At 38.9% G+C, this 20,233-nt stretch overlaps 1 long non-coding RNA gene across 1 annotated transcript in view; it reads right to left on the reverse strand.

Moving 5' to 3' along the window:
* The window catches only part of LOC127059864 (uncharacterized), a 105,595-nt gene that overhangs the window by 63,496 nt on the left and 21,866 nt on the right, over positions 1-20,233 (reverse strand). Inside the window, exon 2 of the long non-coding RNA XR_007778167.1 lies at positions 8,044-8,126. This is a non-coding gene — a long non-coding RNA (uncharacterized LOC127059864). The remainder of the gene's footprint in view (positions 1-8,043; positions 8,127-20,233) is intronic.

Genomic DNA, 20,233 nt, shown 5'->3' on the forward strand with positions numbered 1-20,233 from the left:
TTAATATTTTTATTTATGGCATCCTTCACAGTGGTTTTGAGCTTTTAATGCTCTCCAGTTAACAAAGCAAAATTTTGAAGCAACTGTTAAGTTGGTAAATAATACCATTTTAAAAATGTTGTTGCATTAAGACAGCTCAGTTTTATTCTAAATTCTTCAAGGCTTCATTTGACTGCAAAGGGGAGTTAATAGCACACTGCTACAATAGCATCTCTGTGAAACTTATTTCCTACTTAAGAGCTCCAATGAGAAACAAAAGTTGCTAGCATCAAAATCAGACTTGAGGAAGCTTCAAGAATTCAATTTCCTAATGTGTGGCTATGATTTATATCTAAAATCTTTACTACATCACTTGTGTAGAGCTTAGTGCTTTCCACAGCATAACCTACATCTCAGTCTGCAAACTGCTTCTGTTCTAATTTAGTCAGCCCATTAACAGTATCATATAAAGGGCAGAATTTTGTTTCTCTCATTAAAATCCAGAAATTTGCTACACTGCCCTGCCACTAAGTCCCTGTCATTCCAGAAGCATTCCATTGGGGCTGCATTAGTTGATTACTGAAATATACATTTCTTTTAGTCTCACTAAAATCAAGCTGTATCAAAAACATACTACATAAAGAAACATGATACCTGAAGTTCAGCCTCTATCACTTCTTTTTTGGAGAAGGTTTTTGGAAAGGCAAGAAAGAATATGGAAGGGAAAATCTGTCCCAGAAGACTCCAGAACCAGTTATTAATACGACATAAACGGGGGATGATCTATTTTGTCACTTGCAAATCTCCCTTTGTGTCTCTTTCCTCTCCCCTACTGTTGTATATGGGGCAAACCTGAAGTTGAGCTCCAGAAAGTACCTGGAGAATGCTCTGATTCTGGGGAAAATTTGAACCCAACCACAGCTGATTCCAGCTTGTCCAGTTGAAGCAAAGCAGGACCTTAGCACTGAACAATCTGACATGCATACAGTAAAATCTCACACTGGGCTCTGGCAAAGAATTGATTTCCTTCCTTCTTCCCTCCTAACATAAGGAAGTGCAATTGGGTGTGTGGCCCCACAAAAGAGTGATTGTTAAGAGACATTTCCACAAGTGCTTCCACAAGGCCAGAGTGTCAGAGACCACCTTTGCTAAAAGGAGCCATAAGCAGTCAGAGGCCATGTACACATCAGCAAGGACTGGGGTTCACTGGAAACAGAGCTGGGCAATGACAGTTGGTGCTGATGACCTGACATGCTACCATGAATATTTCATTAGGGTTTATCTCAAAAAAGAACAAATCTGGTCTCACAAGGGATTGAATGCAGCCAGTGAGCATTGAAAATGCTCTTGGAAAACACTGTCCTTTCAGTTTAATCTGAAAGAGATCCAATGAAACACCCCAAGACTGCTCCATGGTATGAATCAAAGCACATTTACCAGGGACAAGCAGATTAGCTTCAGAAGCACATTCCTGGTCTGAACTAAACTAAATCTAGATGCACTATAAATTCTTCTGCATGAGATCCTAACAGCACAATATACAGAGGGGAAAAAATTATTTTGTACTATGCTCAGACATGCAGCCCTGAAAGTGGAATCAGGGTGCATCTTCCAAACTAAAGTGATGCTATGTAAAAGCCAAACAGATAGGCAGGTAGTTTTTTTTAAAAATTAAAGATAATGGAAGGAAGCAATTTAAGGTAATTTTACTCCCTTTAAGAGTAAAAATTGCTTTTACATTTGAATCAGATGAGAGCATCTATGCAGCATAAGCCACAGAACTAAGCACCCAGCAGTGTCTCCTCTAGTGTCTTGGATGTTTCTCCGGTGGCATTTAGGTGACAGAAGAAAAATCAGGATTTTTTACAGGCTTAAGACCTTTGACACTCTCAGCTTTCTTTTTTTCTTTTTAATCTAATCACACAAAATTAATTAAAGGTATTTTGACATGCCTCAAGAGAAATATTTTTTTTTCAAACAGAAATTAAATATAGTAACAAAATTGCAAAACAATCTATTCTCAGCACACTGTGAGGGGCTAGAAGACAATAGCAAATGTGTATATTTATCTAGAAGTGTTTACAACACACTTGAAAATTTCTTTCTTAATTAAGGAATTTCAAAGTTACTAATGTCAATGGTGATCTGGTGCCAAATGAAACAATTTTTATCCCCTGCAGTTGCTCAGTTCTTTGGTAATATTTGCAAATCTGTAGAGACTTCAAGTCAAGCTGTGAACTTGAGTTTCAGTATCTCAATCTTTTTACCCAATTTTAAGGAAGTCTAAATACATACAGCTCTTGACTGATTTAGGTGGCACTACATGAGAACTACATAGAAAAGGTGAGACTTCATGCACTATTCTTCTGCCTCTCAGACCTGGCCAGTAGAACAAAAAATAATGAAACATAAATCATTAGCTGTCCTGAATGGTTCAGTTGTTTTCTGTTCTGGTTAAACTGAACAACAGTGAAAGTTATGATACCATAACAGAGGAGGAAAAGGTGCTCTTTTACTTTGAAGTGGTTTTGGGTTAAAATTCAATAGTAGCAAGAGTCAAAAGAAAGTAATCAAGAAAGTATCATGTCATCTATAATGCTGTATAGCAGTTCTGGGAACAAAAATCACCTCTTCAGAAAAACAAAATTCCTGTAGTCCAGCAAATAATATTAATTTCAAGCTATAGACACTACTATATCAAGTCAAAGGTCTCAGTGTAACATAAAGCCAAAGTGGTCAGTGGTCCTTAATGTACATGTGTGCATAGATTTGATTGTACAGCTCTGACTGCATGATCCTGCCTTATTCACCCAATAGATGCAGTTAATACATTCATAAATAAGAATTTAAAAAATTATCTTACAGCAGTAAATTTTCTTACCCAAGTCTGGCAGGTCCATCTCCGCTTCAGTCTTTTCTCAGTATTTGTGTAAGTTCATTACGTTCTCATCCTGGTTTTAACACCATCATTCATGCATTTTTTTTACCCAAAATTGACCAAACCATTCAGAGTAGACCAGAATTAAACTTTTGTAACACTTGAACATGGCACAGTAAATCTTTATTAAAAATGCATATATACGGGATGCATAAAAATTATATCATTATATCATTCTTTAACTTTTCACCCCTTTTAAAATATGCTGATGGGCTTGTAGCAAATTAAAAAAAAAATCAATTTGTGTATTTTTAGAGATCATTTAAAAACACTTCCAGAGAGAAATACTCACAAATGAGATGCAGCGGCCGCCAGAGGGAGAGCTGGCCGCGCCTGAGCTCGGGGAGCTCGGCAGCGGCTGCAGCGTCACTGTCCGCACCGTGCGCACACACACACACACAGACATACACACACACATACAGACACACATACAGACACACTGCATCACTGCCCGCACCGCGCGCACACACACACACAGACATACAGACACACACACAGACACACATACAGACAGACTGCATCACTGCCCGCACCGCGCACACACACACACACAGACATACAGACACACACAGACACACATACAGACACACACACACTGCTGACAGGCGGCGAGACTCCCGCGCACAGATCTCGTTCTAAAGGAAATGTCTACAATCACAGCATTTGGGCTCCTATGTAATCTAAAGATGTAAATTGTGACTAAAGGAGTTGATACTCAGTGCCATTAAAGATTAGCGTCTTAACCTCCTTTAAAATTATTTCCTTACTAGTATTTAATGTATTTTTCTTATCTTTTAATGGAGAAAAAATGACTAGGGCAACACAGAGAGGAGAATAAAAGGATCTGTAGGACTTCCACCGGGCCAAGTGAAGAAAGAACACCTATAAAACCATATTTTCCACTTATTTCTTGTTTACCTACTCAAAGGATGGGAAGAAGCCGAGAAGGAAAGCTAGGAGGTGGTACCAGGACAGAGTTCACCAGCCTTCAGTCTCTTGCTGGTAGGAGGCCAAACTGTGTGACTGGTGAGTCTCAGAAGTCAGTAGATCTGCCTATCAGCAAGGAGCAGACCTGACTTCGAGCTGGTAACCTCAGCCAGCAGGAGAACCTCTGGGAACTGGGGCACTCTGCTGCAGAACACAGCTGGGATCAGCCAAGTCGCACAGACTTGGTCACAGATTGCCACACAGCTAGTGTTTGGTGCTAACCAAAGCCTGTGCCAACCTACTCTTACTCATATTACAAAAAATCTAACAATATCCCAGCTGGCCTTTGAATATTTCCACAAAGCACAGAGATCCCACACTGCCCAAATGGAAAGAATTAAAAAGACCACACCTTTCTGTTATAGTTCAGAGATTTACCAGTCCCTGAAACCTCCACTGCAAAGGGGCTATGGCCCCTCACATTTCTGACCTGTTCACTATCTCCCTGCTTCCTTAGCTCTTTGGTCCTGATATCTGTTTAGGGAAGTAGCTTTTCCAGATTATTCAATTTGTCTTATATACAGTTTGAACAGTTCAAAATGAATATTCCTTTGGCTAAGTCTCCTGAAGATTTGATGGAGACATTCACTGGTATGGAAATGTATGTTGAATCCTGCAAAGTCTGAGATATGGCTCAGAGGGCATCCTGCCAGCAATTCTTCCCACACAACCAAATGGATAAATCGAGGTGTTGTGAAAATTGACACAGGAAAATCCTACAGGTGCCATGAAATTATTGCTCTCAAAGCAATTTTGCATGAAACAAAACATGTATTGATTACATATCCAATATAGCATTCTCACTGAATCTCTGAGAAAATTCCCTGATCACAGAAGCTCCATTTTAGAATGCATTTGCTGTGTTTTTTCCTACATACTGTCAAGAAACAATTTCATTTCAAACAGTTCACCATATGAAAGTTTATAATTTTTTAAAAAAACAACCTTTAGCATCTGCCCAGCATTTTTATCTGCTCAGAAATTACAGTAAATCACAGCTTTGCCTCACCCGCTAATTTAGCTAGGATATGTCCAGAACAAAGGGCCACAATAAATGCCAATGTGAGGGCTACACCCACTTATAAATCACACAGCCCCAGGTCTCCTAGTTGGCAGGTTAAAAATTTACTAGATTTTAACTGACATACAAGACAAGTAGGTCCCTTCAATGACAACTGATTTATCAGAGGAAAAGTCTTTAGCAAGTACTTCTTAGCCCACCAGGGACTTTCTTAAAATATCGGTTTCCATCTGTTTATCTTAGTCCCCAGACTTCATCTGGATAGATATGTGCATGAAGAAAGTACAATAACATAACATCAAAAGGATTTACAATCTCAGACTTTGCTGCTTCCAGTCCTCTACCTTGTTGTCAATTGCAAAGTGGTGGTGATAAATGTGACATCAAAATGCAGTCTCACACTTTGGTTTCTGAACATCAACAACAAAAAAGGTAAGGTCACTATTTCTTGAAATCTATTTTCTTAAGAAACATGTCTATGGAAATCTGTTTTTACATAGTATTTTCATCCTGCTCTTCATTCTGCTTTCCTTACTTACTAAAGGAAGTCCTAGTTTATACATCTACAGTTATGGTGTGGATCTGGAGTGTGAGTTGTTGTGCTTTCAGATGTAGGAGGAAAGGACAGAGAACTCTTTGTATGAATGCACTATAACTTCAATGCATTTGTGCCAGCTCACAATGAAGAGTACCTATTTCAAAGGCCGAGCTACACAAATCTTAAAATATATGTGTGCCTGTGACTGCAGCTGTTCTTGAGAGACACAGGGAAAATAGTGAGGGAGGATAGAAAGAGAAGATGGAGAAGAAAGATGGTGTTATTGAAATGTAGGTGGATTTAATCTAATTGTTCTAAACTGCTTCTGTGACATGAAATATTATTAGAGAATGACTTTGAATACAGAAGAATACAGTGGTCACCGTGCTGATTTGGTCATCTGCAAAGCAGCAATGCATAGCAATAGTTCCAATTTACATAAATACACAGATTCTGTGGTTTGGCCTTAATTTAAACCAGACATTTTCACTGTCAAAACTAGAATAATTTATTTAAATATGCGAGTCTAGTTAGCCAGTTCTCATTGTTGAAGCATTCTGTATGATCAGGAAAGACATCAAAAAGCACTCTGAGGAGAGCCATCACCAAGTGAAAAATATATTTATGTATAACAAATGTATCAACAAATCCTACTTTTCTGCTTTGCTGGGTGCATATTCTTCAGACCTTAGAGCTACATCCAGCAATGGACTGCATCAAACACCCCCCACCAAGTCTCCTGCTGGCTCGTGTGATGATTCCATTATCAGAAGTCACATCTCATGAAGATTTTGTCTGACCTAACTTCTCAGCCCCTAACCTCCGTAAATTACAATTCCTGCTTAGCTTTTTTCACTCTCCAAATTGGTTATTTCACCTTTCAAATACTCTAGCAAGTTAACCTTCTCTTTAAGTTGCTGAAAAAAGGTAATTTTAATCTTCTCCTTCTTGCCTCTCTAAATGATATCCTCAGATTGAAACAAAAGGACAATCTCAATTTTCTCTGTTGTATTTCGCCCCTCCCCTCCCTAGCCCCCAATCTATCTATAGATGCCAGCACAGACAGTTTTTCTTTTGCATGGAGACATTTCCTCTGACCTTTACCTTTCTGTCACACCCTGCTTTAATAGTGACATGCAGAATATTAATTTCAGATTTAAGTCTCAGAGAAGAAAACTAACCACAGTGATTTTTACCTGCTTGTGGTATATTATAGCCTTGGACATACATTGTTTTGGATCTGTTTTGGTAAAGATATTTGTCTGTTTTAGGAAAACAAGCAAATGAATTAGGAACTGGTTGAGAAATTACCAAGTTTCTCCCACACTTTCACTATAGCAGTTGATGTTCAGTACTTCATTTAAATCATGTGTAAAGTTACAAATCAAAGTGTTCCTGTGCTGATTACCTAGGAATGTAGAATCTCAGTTCCACTGTCAATCAACTCACCATGCATATCACAAAAGAAATATTGATGCTTATACCAGGCACCCAAACACACTATGTGAAAGGACACAAAGATGAGAAAGGACAATCAAAGCTTATTAACATGGAATGAATTCTAGGGCACTTTGCTGAACTCTGAAATCTACCCTATTTTTATGGTGAAGCTTGCACATGGAATTGGTGGAATGACATTTTCCACAAACTCCTAAAAAATATTGGCATGAAATTAGTTTAATCTCAGGATACCTATCTCAACAAAGAACTCCTCCACTAAGTTCCTGGGAGAGGTATTAAGCAGATGCAGGGTAATGTAGTGAAGACTTTAATTGACTATGGTTTTAAAAATATCACTTATCTTAAAACTACAATACATCCAACCTCAGGCACAGAGAATGCTGAAATCAAATTCTGGCAGCTTTAGCCATATGGTTTCCATAGCCCTTTTTTCATGAGGAAAGGACATATGAAGTTGTCTCAGTATTTGTGTGCTTCTGTTGGCTAAATATCACGGTAAATTCCTCTCAGAAATTCATGACCTAGACAAACACAAATGCTCTCCAGATTTTCAGCAGTAGTGCCACTCTTTTTCTAGTTTGCATCAGAAAAATGTTCTTTAAAAAATTGCTGGTGGGACTGTGTCAGAAGTGACAGAACATGGCTCTACAGAGCACAAGGTAGAGGGCCAACAGCAGCCCTGTGATTGCCTGGCACTGTCTGTGTCACCTTCAGCCTGGGACTTGTACAAATCAGTCCCAACCAGCTCTGCAACTGATAGCAAGGTTTGTGTGCACACAGAGCAACAGGAGCCTGGATGAGCTCACTAGTTTGAGCACTTGGAAGCAGGAAAAAAAAGGCATAATAGTCTTGCCATGAAAGTCTGAAGGTAAAAGGGATCATGGGAGGGGAGGAAGGCTGGGTGTTGAGGGGAAGTCTGGACTGACTCAGAGTGACAGCAGTAACAGCTTGTTCCACTGTGGTCTGCCAGTGCACACAATTTCCAGCAGTGCTACAAAGCTGGACTCAGCAGTGGTAATCATAGCTCAGCACCTTTCCAGCTGCTTCCAGGTGGTATTTTTTGTAACAAAACAGAGTAACTTCATGAAAGCATTTGAATCAGAGTAAACTGGTACTCACTGAACATGAGCAGGACTTAGGAGAGATGCTTCTGTTTGTTTAAAGACACTTCACATTTTGAAATTCCAGTGGGATTTCACAATCTGCAATGGAAATACAGTGTCATATTCTCCAGTATTATGCATTTCCACATGTGCCATAGGACAATGTGACTCTTAGCCAACACCACAAAGGAGTGGCTACAGGGTTTTTCCTACATGTTTTCTACATGTAGCACCAAATCTTCCCTTATTATAATTTTAGAAAGTATTCCTCTGCTTATGCTAAAGCAAACACACTTCTCCTATTCCTTTTACTTCCTGCACACCTTGGAGTACTGCGTCCATACTGATTACTAAGGAGGTTCCAAGAGCCAGGTTTCCTGGAGGCTGATGGCAGGCAGTGAGGATGAAAGGGAAGCTGACAGTGAGCAGCACTTAGCTATTAGCTAGGGAGACTCCCACTCCAGCTGTTGCCTGAGAGATTTCAATGGAAAGATTACCCACATTTGATAAGGAATATTCCCAGTTTGGGAAGGACTCTTGCTTAGTAGGTGGTAATAATATTAGTCTAATATTTAAAGTGTACCAAGCAGTGCAAACAAGTTAAAATATTTCATTATGGATTCACTGAGGTATAAATTAACTCAGTGGTGCTAGACTGATAGCTTAATTCTCAAATTCATATGTAATTTTTTACTTTGGATGAGCCAGGCATTGATTGAAATAGCCAGCACAGACCTGTGAACAACTAAAATTAGGGAAGAGGAGGTGAATTTTTGCCAGGTTTACTTTATAACACTGTGTTTACTTTCAGTCTACAATATAGTCCCTGTAATGAGCATACCAAAATAATTTTCAGGCAATTAACACATATAAGAAAGACTTTGGAGACATCATTGACACAGCAAACACTTGACAGACCTGCCAATGAATTCTCTATTCAAACAGATAGAAGACACTGGAAGTTCTTTGTCAAAACGTCTGCTGAGGTCCAGACATCCAGACATCTGCTGGGGTGACTTGTCACACACTATTCCTACAAAGCAGCCATTTCTAGCAATCACATAGTCTATATAAGTATGCAAATAAACTTATATGAAACAGGACTTTTTGTTGGTATTTTTACTTGTACTTTTCTGGCAAATGCCACATAAAAGCTACAGAAAAGTATGGCTCCCTCTGTAATATATATAAATAAATGGAATTACCATTCAGTGAATAATCCACTTCCATTTCATAATCTGATTTTAAGACAGGAAGATCAAAGTATTTTAATATTTAACAATGAAATCTGGTCTGTCTAAATCTTGTTACAGAAAGGTGGAATATTTTTTACATGTTCATTTACTTATGGCTTCATTTGCACATTTTTTAAATGTGCAAAAGTGCCTTAACTATACATTTATTCCATAGAGCCAGTGAGTCTGAGAAATAACCCAAGATAGCAGCATCTCTACCCTCAAAAAAATTCTGTGCAACTCTGGCTGCAAATTGCAGAAAAAGAACAAACACTAGTTGTGCTTTTTTGGGAGGCCTGAAAATGTTGCCTTGAGAACAAAACCGGCCAGATTTGTAGGATCCTGAATCCCTGTCAGAAAAATTACACAAGACTTCTAATAAGTAAGTTATAGACATCTCTGTCACTGTGGTTGCAGCCATAATTCCTGACCCACTTCCAGTTATAGAACAGGATCAACCAACTAAAGATCCTGTCATCAGGACAAAGTTTCAGAGATCCTTGCACTTTAACAGCTGTACATGGAGGTGGACAAGTGGCCCTTGAGCCCAGTTCTAAAGTTTCTGCTGATGACTATAATGGAATTTGGGTGTGAATCCATTCACCTTCAATTCCTCTATCTAGAATGTGATAAGACCAAGCCAACAATTCAAGCTACAGTTGTGCTTGTACTTAAATGGCCACATTTCCTTTTTTAAAAGGCCATCCTGTGGGAATAAAAAGCTCAAAAGCAAAATAAAATAGAAACCTTTTGCATTTCATAATGGAATGTTTAAAACACTCATCTTCCTTCACATTACCAAACATTTTTCCAGGTCACAGATATTTCAAAGATGTATTTGAGGTCTAAGCACAAATTTTTCTATATTTATGGTAAGACTTTTTTATGTAAAGATTATAGATGTTTTCCATTTTCAAATAGATGACTTTACAACTTGCTTCACTCAGAAGAAAGTTTCCATTAGTCTGGAAAAAGCCAATGTTTCCAAACAGGCAGTGCTAGCTGAGGAAACAGTAAACTGAAAAATACAGCAGATGTTACACGAGAGAGAATAAAGTAGGAAAATCAACAAACATTTGTCTCCAAGCCTGGGCTTGTCCATCAGTTAGTTTCACTGTGATGGCCTCCCAGAAGCAAGTACTTGAAGGCAAGTATTTGTCTGCTGCATAAACTGGAATGCCAAGTATTTGCAACTTGCTCTAGGTTGCAAGAGACATGAGTCAGTGCTGTTGAAATCATTATAACGTGATGCTAAAGTTGGGGTATTGGAGAAAACTACCATGGGGATTATCAGGTACAGAAAAAACAATTGCCCAAGAAAGAAGCCATCACAAGGCAGTTATTGGAAAAAAATCTGAGCATGGGTATTGCTCTTCTTAGTGGGATCACACAAATGTTTATGCAAACAACTTCCACTACTTTTTGTATCAGCTTAAGATATAGATAAAACAAGTTCCTACATTAAGAGTTAGGGGAAAGAACAAATATTTTTCCCTGCTAGTAACCTTGACTGCAACCTAGGTGAAAGATTGCAAGGAGACCAAGCCTACCATGACTTTTTACACGTAGCAGAAAGGATGAGGTAAAGACACAGGAATCAAATAGTAAAAGGAATCCTATGAAGTCTTCTGGGCATCAAGAGACCTTTAAATGCAATGGTACAAAACAAAACATTGTCACAGAAATGCCTTTTACCCTAGCTGATCCATCTCCTCATCTTCTCACACATACTGATGGGCCTAGGCAAGAGTCGTAATTGTTTCATGAGATTTTTTTTCATGTTTCACTGAAAACTGAGAAAAGACAAAACCACATCTTTGCAAATGCAGCTTTTGAACTGGCAGCAGCATGACTCATCATGAAAAATGAAAAGCCTTGCTAAACACTGCAGCCATTAGAGAAATGTTCTGAAAAGGGGATTCTCCTGTGAGACTCAGCACAGTCTTTATACTAAGAAGCTTGGGACTCAGTACAGGTATAACTGCTCTGAACTTCAAAGGTATCCAAAGAATTAATTTGGCCCTGTTTGTTTTGGTGATGGCTGACTAGCCAAAAACAAAACCCAAAAGATTCAGGAGATGCCAGGGTAATCTTATTTCCTTTCTCCCTCATACAGCAAGGACAGAGCTCCCAGCTGAGTACATAATACCCAGGATGATGTGTGTCTTGACTGTCATTTGTCAATGCTGCTGCTGCTGCTACAAGACAAAGATTTATGTTCTCAAAAGAGCTTTTTGGCAGAAACTCCCAATTGCACTGCAGGGTAATTCAATATACTGAAGCACATCAATGCAATTTGCTTTGTGTATTTGCCCCTTGCCCAAACAGTCCTCTATAGACTTAATACTTAGCTGTCAGGCAACAAGCATGAACTTGAATCTGTGCAGACAGATTTTGTAATTATATGTTTTGAACAACAAATGCTTCATTTCTAGGTGCTCTTTACCTCCTCAGCTCTGCATCGAAGAGATTACCATGCCCTAGGATTGCTCAATTGAGTCCAAAAAGGGTCAGCAAATTCCTTACAATATGATGAGACTTTTTTCTACTTAATCCTCATATTTCAAGGCATTGTTTTGCATTGTAAAACATAACTAAACTCTATCAATGTGTTACTCTATTTAAGAATTAGAATTCAGAGATGCTTAAACTAGTAATGGATGACTGCTGTTTTGTTATTTACGTTGAGATCCATGCAAAATTGATCATGAATGGAGAGAGTCCATTCCCTAAATGGTATTTTTGCTTGAAGTTCAAGAAGATTCTTTTCAAAATAAACACTTTATTTTCAAAATGTTCACAAAGCACATAACAATTGCCTTCTTGAAGTAAGAATGGCATAAAGAGATTAATTCCTATCTATTTAGATCTTTCCAGGGGCTTCCAAGGTTCAATCCAGGTTATTACTCCCAGCATAACTCTAGAACAATTCTCAAAATAAAAGACAATGACAATGTTCCTTACAAAGTCAATGCTAGGGGAATAAAGATTGCATTTGTATGTGTCTCTACAAAGATACGCACAAGGAACATTGTTTTGGAAAACTACCCCCAGGAGTCTATGAATGAGCCAAAAACTACCTTAAGCATGCCACTGAAAATTACTTTTAGCTTTCCAGGCAATTTTGAGCACTGCAAGAGTAATGTTCCTTTGGTTAATTACCTCAGTGCAGATGAGGTGCTAAACTCTTTGGCTGGCCCCTCCAACAGCCCAAGCTTGCAATGTCCCAGAGGATGCTATTAAGAAATTACATTGCACAGCCAGAACCTTCTTTAATAAATTTGATCTCTACAAATAATTAAACTACTCCCCCCTGGCCCAAACCCCAGGAGAAAACTTTATGCTGTACCTCAGAGGACTAAAGCTCTTTGGAACACCATGCTGCTTGACAGTCCCCAAAGCTGCTCACAAACAGACCTGATTCTGTGCATTGGTGACAGAAAATTTAAGGTTTCACATGAGTTTAAGGGGACTTTGACTAGATGGAAACTGGTGAACAGACACAGAGGATCAGGCTCTATAAATTGAGGTTTCCTAAGTTTCAGGTTCCATGTATTTAAATCCTAGACACATTCAGTTGTTAATAGCAATTTTTCCATGCTGCAGGGTGGAAGGATCACAATCAGCTCCTATGAAGTGTGTGCTAGTAGCCACATGGGTCACAGAGTAATGGTGTAATGCAGACACTTCCTTGGCAGCATTAGTTCAATCCAGTATAGAAAGCAAAGGGGGCTGCTGGTACCCTCAGAAAGAACCATTATCACATCAGGACTTAAGAGAGGAAAAACTCTCTCTTACATTAGATGCCATCTCAAGCAATGTCTTTCTGCTCTCAATGAGTTTCATGTGGTCTGATGATTGTGTCACTATGTTGTTTCCACACAGCTACTGTGTCATCCCATATTTACCTGTCAGAACACAACACAACCCTTTTTCATAGGCAGTGAAGATGCCAGGGTCTGACAGAACATGTTGAGGATCTCCCCACCCACCACAGACAGCCAAGCTCCACAAGCCCCAGCAGGTTCATCCCAGGATGAACACCAGTTTCTATATTTCCTTTTCTCAAAGTGCTTCCTTTGCTGCAGCTGAACAAGTAATACTGGATGTGCTGTCGGTTAACCTGTCCATGCTCTTAGTTCCCCTGCAAACAGTGGTTGATAGAAGTTTACTACTGTTTTCACTGATGCCACACCAACTCCTGCTCTATGTCCCTCCTGTAACTCAATTTCTTTGTCAGAATGAGGTATCAGCTGAGCAAGCCCTGCCTCATTCCCAGTGTGGGAGCTGAACTGCTGATCAAAGAGCTTTCAAGCATTGTTATTATATACCTGATGAAGGCCAGACAAAAGGCCAAACTACAGATCATGAAACTGCTTCTTCAGCAACTTACTTTCTCATGTATCAGTTAACTTTTTCCTAGTGTTCATCACAATCTCTCAACCTCATAATATCTTCCCTGGTTTTTGTGTTGTTGAGGTTCCAATTACAATTAGATATCTTCCAGAAGTTCAAGTGTGATCTATTTGAATGTGTCCAGAGGTGTAAATGTACATCTATAAGTTAGTCATTGACATGAAATAGAATCACAAATAAAATGAAACCAAATCAAAAGCAAGTAGCAGGCTTCCTGTATGCTTTCCTAATTTTTTCTTTTTCTGGTCTAAAATAGGCTGAGGTTAATTCTCCCCTCATCTTTCTCAATGTTAGTACGACAGTCCAGAGCAATGTCCCACTACCTATTCACTAGAAATATCAGTTTACTCTCATATTTTGTGTGTTTGGGACCATGACACACTATGCTCTACCCTTTGCATTAAATTTTGTAACCTCTCAGGCAGTGAACTGTTCTGCATCTATCACAAACTGGAAGGTATTGTTAGGAAACAACACCATAAACACCCTAAGATAGACTACTGCCATGAATAAATAGAGACAGCTGAGTTAGAAAAGGAGTTATCTAGTTAGAGCTAAAGTTAAGGGAGTAGAAAGCTAAGTAATTCCAGCTACTTGAATGTGAGCTTTGGTCACAGTAAACACTGAATTGTGTTATGCTATCTAAAGTACATTAAATGTTTTCTAACAGGACACTTTGCCTGGTATTGATAAGGTCTCTAACATTATCAGAAAAGGTAGCACATACAAGGCATCACAGATTCACAGCCAAGCCTTTTATGAAGACCCCTTTCACTTTCTTAGTTTATAAACTCACCTCTGGCACCACTGCCCAAATGTTTGTAAAACCCCCAGTATGACTGACTGGTAGTAAAAGACTGCACAGACTGCACTCTGTCAGTGGCCAAATCTCTGAGTGAAGGAGCAGTTAATTTATAGAGATAGACACATAAAAAGAATATTTATGGATTTTAAATTCCTAGATACACATTTTAGTAATATACAGGCCTCATCACCAAACCCAGTGCTGTCATCTGTTAATGCATGACATCAGTTGGGCTGCTCATTTAGAAAGGACAGCAGATGAGATCACAGAGTCATTAAGGGTTGGAAAATACCTCTAAGATCAGCTGAACTCTAGCCCTCTGTGAAGATAGTCAGCCTGCTACACTCAGTGTCAGCATGCCATGAACTGAGAAGTCAGCCAAGCCATACACAGAGACCTTTTTTGAGCGGGACTAAATCACGTGACAGGACCTCCCCCTGGCAAATGGACAGGGCCAGGCTGCTTTTAGCAAGGGCAGCTACTCCTAAAAAAGGATGGTGATGGCATATAATGATTAGCATAGGAGACTGTTCAAGGGCAAAGCACATTTGCTAATGATGACTATAGTGCATTAGCCTCCTGTTGGGTCCATGCTATCCAAAATAATTTGTTAATAGGTAAAGTTCTGGAGACCACTAAGGCACAGAAGCCTATTGCAACTGAAACAAATTAGAACAGAGATATCCTTTGAAACAGAGGCAGCTTATACTTCATGGTGAGCACTCGCTTATGAGTTCCAGGGTTTTCAACAAAAATCAAACAGATTCTTCCATTCTCTTCTGGGCTGGGCTGGCCTGAATTTTGGTAGCACAGTTTTGGCAGTATTCCAGTATTACTATGGCCAGTTGCAATTGTTATTTTGCATGGAAATCTACAAATCAAAAGGCTGCTTAAAGTGATTTTTCTTCCCACATTTATTTTACCAAATGTCCAACCATCATTTTAGGTACACTCCAAATTCAAACATCATCTAAATGGCTGTGCAAGGAACAGTCCATGTTTAACAATGGCACACTTCTCTGTGAGCTAGGAAAGTACCATCCTGCCCATCTGACAGATGGGAAGCAGGAAATACACAGAGAAACAGGGCTGATTTTCCTGACTTACAGAGATACATTCACAATTCTCCTTGGCTTATGAAAAGACAGCATCTTTATACCCACATTTCTTGATTCATGACACCAAAAAGAATGGAAAATTCAGTTCCTATTTGAAAAATCACTGGTTCTGAGTTATAAAAGGTTACTGATTAAAATGTACAAAGTTCCAAAAGGAAGGCTGCAAGCAAGTGGATCCATCAGCAAATGTCCCATGTCTTGTAAATACATTCTGTAACTGGCACAGTAGGACTGGAGATGATTTATAATACTGACAGCCAAAATAACCACCTACTCAGGACAAATAGCAAATTCTGAACTGTTAAAATTTTTAAGCATTTCTTCAGGAAATGTGAAAATCAGAAGGAAATTGAAAAAAGATCAATAAGAAATCTTTTAAAGTTGCCCTTGATTAAGCTATTTTTGTATCATCTAACTAGTCACTTTCCTGAGTATGCTAAGAATGTTCTTAGGTTTTGTGATAGGTTTCATCACTTTGATTTTGTCACTGCCCTGGAATTATTGTCTCTCTTAAAAATCTCTTCTCCCATGCAGTAATTTTACCTTTCAACATCCAGTGACTGAATTTTGTAATCATTTTGCCTTTTACTGTCAAATTTCTATCAGTAAGAAATGGTGTTTTTCTGAAGAGCCAATTAACTTTCTATTTAATGAGTTATACATATTAAACATACTTTAACATAGAACATACTTTCTATTAAATTCTTTTATTATTCTTCTCCTAACATTCCAGTCGGATTTCAGCATCCCTCTTGAAACATTACCAGCAAAATTGGACAATCTATTCCCCACAAGTGTTGCACTCATCCCTAACTCAGAGGAACTCTCAAACTCTTTAGAACATTAGCCATTCTAGCTACAGGTTTGCAATCAGAGTCAATATTCATCTGATGATTCCGTATGACTCCCAAACTCTCCTCAGTATCTTGAGGTGTCAGGGCATGCCATAATCTGAGGAATTTCATCCTTCCTAAACACACAGACCTGCTTTTGATAACATTCTTACATGTGTGAGCCTTAACAAAAAGAAATAAGATTCACTTTCTTACAGCTACAAAACACATATAGAGCAGTTTGTTATTTCTGTATTGCAGAGGGTCACAGCAAAGGTCCATTGCCATGTTCAGACATTATTGTCAGTGAACAAATATGAAACACTGCTAAAGAAGAGCCTTCATGATGGCAGAAGTGCAAAGGAAAATAGAAATCTTCAGCTAGTCCTACAAAAGGCTTTGTTATTGATATGAGCCTTGTGAACCAGGGTTTGAAACAAAAAAGCCCAAAAGCCTTTTTTAGCAAATCTAACTCTTGTCATTAAATAGATTGGAGGCAGAAGCCATCAGAGACTCTCTGTAAAGTTCTGAAGTGCTGAAACTAACCCAGGCATACTACTAATTTAGCCTATCATTCCAGAATGCCTGACAGATCTGAAACTTAATCATCCCACATACACATGGAAAGAGAGAGCACCTTATCCATAAATTATTGTAAACCTTTTTATTGCCCAGAAGGATCAAATTATTTTGAATGATTAAGTGACAGAAAAATTAAATAATCAAAGTTGTACAAACCAAAGCATTAAACTAATCCCTATCCCACCTTTGTTTCTGAAATGGAGAGTATCTAGATAATAAACAGAAAATTAGAGAGATTAGGCATTGTTATCAGTAGCTAGGAGTATTCCTGCAAATCAGGCAAAAGTTTGTTGGCTAACAAATCAAATGTTCAGGAAAATAAGGAAATTAAAGCCAAAACTAGATTTGGAAAACAAGTAAAATGATAATGTAGGAAAATAGATTGTAGGACCTAACTATTTTAGGATTCATTGACTGGATGCAAAAAGCATTAAAAAGGGGCAGGGGGGAATGGAGCAGAAAAAGAATTCCAAGATGTTGTTTTAGCACAGGAAGGTTTGTGTTAGCTTCTAACCTTTTATATAAAACGTTTTTGACAAGCTCTACTACAGGTAGCTTTTACCTCCAAGAATTAGAAAATCACAAGTGAAAAAGTACATTCAAGAATAAGTTGGAGAATTTAAAGTAATTTTCTGCAAGAGAAACAAGAAGAATCAACAGTCAGGATGTTTTTCTGATTGAAATCTCTATGTAACTAGGACAGAATCCCACTTGCTTGAGTCATGCTCATGATCCTTCAAAGTCTGACCTATACACCACTTCTTGCATTATTCATGTTCTTTTCACAACTGGCATTTAAATTTCACTAACTCAAAGACAGTTCTATACTACAAGCATTATACACAACAAAACCAAAAGGACCAGTAGGTAGAAAACATTTTCAGAACATCTTATGAGCGCTTTGAGCTGCTCTGTGGATTTCACAACTGCTTGTTAGGGACAATTAAACGGGGAGATTCAAGCTGTGGTCAGATTTTTGCAGCCTATCAGTGCAGACGGTGCACACTGGGAGCTGTCCCCTGGACCTTCTTCATCAAATACTGACAGAGGTAGGCAGATTTGCTCAGGGTTTATGGGATTAATACAGGATAGGAGAAAGACAGAGGATTAGGATAACGTCTAGCTGAAGTAGGAGGAGGTGGAAGGGGTTGAGGCTCTCACAAGGTTTTTTTGGAAAGCAGACACTATCAGTTTGGAGAAAGTACAAGCCAGAGGTATTGAAGGACCAGCCAGGACTGAGGTATTGCAGTAAGTTCTGCTGAATATATCATAATAGTAAGGCAATTAAGAAAATAGGTTGCAGTCAAAGGAATAAGGATTTGAAGGAAGAGTTACTTTGAAGCCCCTAGTCGGAGCCACCAAAGAGACCCATTCCACTACCAGCACTGCCAATTCTAATTGCTAATTTGCATATGGCAGCACACAGCTGCAGTGTGAGATCAGCTCTGAAAAACCCCATTAGAGCCAGTACAAGACACTCACACAGCTCTGAAATGGGGATTAAATTTCTAATTCAAACCCCAAGAACAGGTTTCTTAATGTCTTGTAACTGCATCAGCTGTATGTCTGACAATAGAGCTAGATCCATTTGGCAGCAGGCTATTACAACAGTCAGTGAAATGAGAAATTACCTGACAAGCCCCTTTTCCAGATTAACACAATGCATCAAACCCTTTTCAAATAGTCATTTCACCTACAGGCTATACACTATGGCATTTCCAAATTTTCAAACATTTTGTTGAAATAGGTTATTAAAATAGTACTGAACTCCAGCCTTTGCAGACCATCAGTCTCCAAGTGCATTTGGACAGTGAGAAATCTGTAAAGGCCATAATGGATCTCCAAACTAACTACAGGTCTTGCTTGCCAGGCTGCAGAGAAATTTGCAGACACTCTTCAGAAATTATATCTAATGAAGCAGTGCCATCACATGCAGACTAGCTTGGCTCTCCTTAAGTCACTTGGTAAAGAGCCCATTCACATCTTAAGAAGACATGACTAGAGAAGAACTTTTATAGTCCCCAAAATATTCTTTCATACAACCAGATTTTGCTTTGGATTCATGAATGGTAATAAGACCTTTGATCTGATGAAAGTGTTTCAAAGGCCTATTCAGCCTCCAGGGGGAAGAAAAAAAAGAAAGCTTCCACACATTATGTTACATAGGCTGTAAAGGTAAATTTACATTTAACATCTTATTTTATCTAACAGTTTAGCACTTTCCCTTTCTTCCCACTTGTCCCTCCTCTTCCACTGCTCTTTCTTCCTCCTTTGCATTTTCCAGTAGCCACAGTTTCACCTTCTATCCTCTCTCTTGACCACATTTTGGCACTCATCAGGCTTCCCTGGGCAATGATCTGACTCATCAGCATAGCAATAACCACCTTTTAGCTTGGTTAGATCTCAGCCAGCTTAGTGAGCAGATTCAATGAGCAGACAGCCACATTACCTGTGGGAATATGGTACATGGAGACAGAAGCAGCATGTCTTCCTTCAGCTCCACAGAGCCAGTATACCAGTTCAAACTTCTTACAGGACCAAATACCAAGAAAAGAGTAGAATATCACTAAGAGGATCCACTTCAGATTCAGGTGAAAATAAGGACAATAATATCTTTCTGATTAGAAAATATAGCTATGAAACAGGTCTGAAATCCTGACAATTGAAACAGAACTTCCACGAAAAATAAGGAAACTGTATTATACCACATTTTTTTGCTCCTAATAATAATCACCACTCTAAAGTAAAGGGTTAAATAAGTGTATAGTGCTGTGTAAAGCAGCAGTGAAACACTTGAATCTGTTGAAAAATAAGAGTTGGTGACATACTGTCACAGGCATCCGGATGACTCGCCAGGTTCAGCTGCTCGCGCTGCCCCGCCTGGCACTCGGCACAGCCGGCGGCAGCTGCCGGAGCCCCGTGTTATTGAGGTGACCTCCCTGGCACTGGGAACGAGCAGGGGACAGCTGACATGAACAGTCTGAGTGACTGACAAGCTGAGAGTTTTTCCTCAGTCGCTGCTTCCAAATAACAAACTCCTCAGCAAAAAACAGGCCTTCTCTGAAGAAACTAGGCCTGTATTTGCAGCACTCATCGTCTGACATAAACAATCTTATCAGCTCTGCTAACAATAAAGTTTTGCATAATCTTATCATAGTTTTTTTTTCCATTAATACTTGGAAAGGCTTACGCAAAACAAATTGTATGTGGGATATTT

This window comes from Serinus canaria, chromosome 8 (genome assembly GCF_022539315.1).
Source record: "Serinus canaria isolate serCan28SL12 chromosome 8, serCan2020, whole genome shotgun sequence".
In the NCBI taxonomy this organism is placed as follows: Eukaryota; Metazoa; Chordata; class Aves; order Passeriformes; family Fringillidae; genus Serinus; species Serinus canaria.